Below are 4,183 nucleotides of genomic sequence, written 5' to 3' on the forward strand. Positions count from 1 at the left end.
GTTTGATGTTTTTATGCTTTAACTGTAACAGTGCCTGTAGCAGTGAGTTTCTCAGTAACGTTAGTGAATGGATATTGACTCAGTCTGCAGATGGTTTTGTATGAGATATCCCACTGAAAAAGCAGCTTGTCAGACAGAAGTGACTGGTGGGTCAGAGGCCTCAGTGGACAGTAAAACATCAGAAATACAGAAAGTATTTTTTTCATTTGGATAAAAGTTTCTGTGCAGGACACCATTGTCTGTTTAATAATGTTAACTGTCTGTTCGCCGTGTTTTGTCTTTCCTATACTGTTCATGTCTTTTTAAAAAGAGCTGTTTCTCTTTGACCAAAGTTCAAAGAAAATGTTGATTGTTTTTCGTTTCAGTTCTATATTTATGTTAACAACAAATCTTCTTTAAACTCCAGCCTCATAGGCATATTACAACTTTATTTTGTATATAACATTGTAATAAACAACACTGTTTATACTTTGTGTGTGCTCTGTTTGAAACGCATGCAGTTTGGAGATTTTAACAAAGCCCTTGGGCCACCACCTGGGGGCGCACAGATGCTTTTGTAGTTTCACACATAGTCAGTTTTTTATACAGTGTATTTTATGAGACACATGACGATCACATTATGAGCAGGGCCTGACAATGCTCACAGAAAAAACTGATTGAAGATGCACTGGAGCTCATCACATGTAACGGGAGGATAATTTTATCTCCATCTTGCCCAGTAAAACCAAAAAATATCACAAATGAAGAATGAAAGTGTGCAAATTGAGAACTTTTGCATCAAACACCATGTAGTTCCTTTATGAGGAAGAACCCCTGCATGGAGACCGAAAGAGTTTTAAGTTTATAATGTCTGCAAGTGTGTGTTTGGAGATTGTTGCCATCTATTTTCCCCTAAAGACAAATATTGCAGTTGGATGATCCAGTTTTGAAATGTATGGGTCATATGCAGAGTTTACAAGAGCAGATCAGTGGCTCCATTGTTCGTATGAACATGTTTTGCATTCTGTGAATGCTCTGCTGCTTTGCATGTCAGCTGTCGGCTTTAGACAATGTGCCCTTTGTTTGTTGTTGGGCAACAGCTTTTCTTTTTGCACTCCACCACTTCAAAGGTGGATTCCGTCGGCTGTTTCCTGAATGTGAAAGAAAAGCAAACATTAAGTTCATCTCTATTCTCACACTTTATTCAGGTGTAATCACATCTCTGTCACTTGTAAAAACCACCTCTGTTGGGTGGTTCGTTGAGCACATTTCACATGAAAATCTTTAAGAGAATGATTTCACTGGCAGCAGGCTATCATTAAGATCAAATGAAAGATTTATACTCATTAATTTTAAAGTGCTGGGTTTTACAGAAATCCCAGAAGGGATATCCCCTCTCACATAAATCCATGATTTAATTGTGCTTGTGAATTATCCCTTTAATGCCACAGTATCTTTTACGCCTAATTGTTTGACGCCCACAATTACCATTAGGCAATGAAGTTTTCAGTGCGGGATGTGTCACACAAGAAAGTTCTCCTCTGATCTGATCGATGATCACAAAGTGGAGAGAGAGGGGAAGAGAAAATGGCAGATGGAGAAAAGTCAAGTTGTAGAAACGGGGATTGTAAATAAAACCATAATTGCTCTGTCTGGAGGCCTTTGTTTTCTTTTCGACTGTAGTGGCTCCAAAAGCAGGCAGCTGTGAAGAGGCAATCAAGACGGAGAGAGGAGAGAAGTCAAAAGCCGTATTGTTACAGGGGTTTTTATCATCGTTTCAAGCTGTTTGAAAATGTCAGAAATGTCCAAACAAAACAAAAGCCTGATGTTTATCCTCACAACTGTTGTTCAGGTACATGGCTGAAAGCAATGGAATATGACTGCATGTGCCAACGGTGATTCACACGGGGAGGGGATTCATTTACACACAGACTTACAGGTACTTTAACAGGAAACTTATAAGAGCTGCACACAAAGACCATGGAAACTACCACTCTGAGTATAGAAGTTGCTAGGATTTCTAAGTGAGATACAGCCATTATTGACACAAGTATTACAAACACCCTGCATTTTTGTTGCCAGTGTATTGGTGCTGTATGCTCTGCAGAAATAAGATTGAAATCATTAACGTTAAGCTGTCAGGGCTTCTCAGTTCTACATCTGCGTGACGGCCTTTGATGATAAACCAGGACTTTTATCCAAGTGCACGTCTCCCTTTTTGAAGGCAGCTCTCCGCTCCCAGTCTAAACTATCCTGTCAGGAACTGCATGAAAAGTCGCTTCTGCTTTGAGTTCAGACGTTTTCTGCGTCCCATATGTTTGTCATCCATTTTAAAGCTGGATGTTGGAGAGAGCAGCAGAGGCAGAGAGAGAGAGAGAGAGAGAGTTAGGGCCGTACCTAGTGAAGAAGAGGCAGAATCCAGAGAGCCAGGGCCACATAGAGAAATTGTATTAATTAGGCATGGTGAGAGGGATCAAAAGCAACTGCCATCAGTAGGCAATGCAAATTAGGGGCTCGCTGTCAGCCATGGAGTGTGATCTGAGACTCCTGTGTCTGCGTGGAGTCAAATGGCAGACAAATTGACAGGAGGAGTTATAAACCTGCTCTCCGCATTCATCAGGATACGGTTGTGAAACTGGGACACTGACACGTACAGTAGGCCCACCACTCTGAAAGAAAATAAGATGTTCTTCCAGGGGCCCGGATAATCCATTTCTCTCATGTTTAGCCAGGCAGAGCTCCACTATTAGAGGTAATAAAGAATAAAGATGGGCTGTAATTTCTAACATGACAGCAGCAAGTGATTGAGCGAGTGAGCGATTGGCACCAGGCGAATAATAACAGTTTGGGCCTCGATAAAATGCAGAGATCAAAGTAGCATCTGTTCTGGTTTCCAGTACAGTCTGCAGGAGCTGTGTGTTTACAAAACAGCAACATCACATTCATATTTTCACACTAAGCTAACGGTTGTGTAAGTAGATGAATATTCATAGGAGTTGGCCTGGGTCCCGCAGCCAGGTTCTGTTGTTAGACCCTGCCAAAGGAAACAAACTATAAAACTGCTGAAGAGCTTGTGATCGCCGGTGAGTTCAAGTACACGCTGTTCTTCCCAGTTCTGTTTTATAAACACATGCTTTATCTCCAGTATGTGTGAATCTGTGTGTAACATTCACACAGTCAGTTACTTAATGTTGTCACCTACTAGCTCCTGGTGTGTTTATCGGTACACACACAAGAAATGATGCGGAAACATATATCTTTAAATCAACAGCATCTGGCATGAGTGATGTTGCTTTTATTCTGTTTCTATGTGATTATATGTGGAGATAGATTTATTTACCATCAAACAATTTAATAACTAATAAGCCTTTACCGGTTGGTGTTTAGTTTGAATGAGAGAAACTTGAGGAAAAAAAGGTGTCTGCAAACTAATGATTAATAAAATAATGAACGTGTCTTAAGGATAAATGTGTATCTGCTGGAAAAACCATAAATGGAGTTGAAAGTTGCACCGACAGAGGACGCGGTTTTACATTCAACTAGACCCGAGCTGCCAAACCAGTATTCATAATACAACCTCGATGGAACCGGAAAACAAATGGATTTTCAAAATAATGGTCATTAAAAAAAAAAGCATGAAATGAAAACTTCAGTTGTACAGGAAGTTAAAAATATACTGGTTCCATTGGACTAGGTTTAAATAGAATACAGACTAAAGGAGAATTAACCAACACAAAATTAATTGCAAAAAAATCTATAATCTAAAAATCCATCACTATGGTTAGGTAGATTAATGACGAAATGGATCTAATACATGGTAATTATAGTAACATAAAAAGTCACATAGGAACTAAAAATAGTCATGAAAGATAATTTGTTTAACCTACAATATGGGCATACATTCCCTGTTTCAAACTGAGCCTGTACTGGAGTGCACTTAAATCCTACTATTTCATTTATAATCACTTTATTATTCCATAAATATGCCTCCATCACACCTCTCCCCACATTCTGACTGGTTTTATTGCTCATTAGCTGGTTGCAGAAGTGTCATAAATCAGGTGTTTTATTTTTCTTCATAAGAACTGAACCGGAAGTTCCCTCCATGTTATGCGCGTCTTTACGCACGAATCCTCCGTGTGCCGCGGATCGGAGCGCGTCAATGTTCAGTCGGACTGAAGTGAAGTCCGGGGGTACACACACA

This window comes from Limanda limanda, chromosome 11 (genome assembly GCF_963576545.1).
Source record: "Limanda limanda chromosome 11, fLimLim1.1, whole genome shotgun sequence".
Lineage (NCBI taxonomy): Eukaryota > Metazoa > Chordata > Actinopteri > Pleuronectiformes > Pleuronectidae > Limanda > Limanda limanda.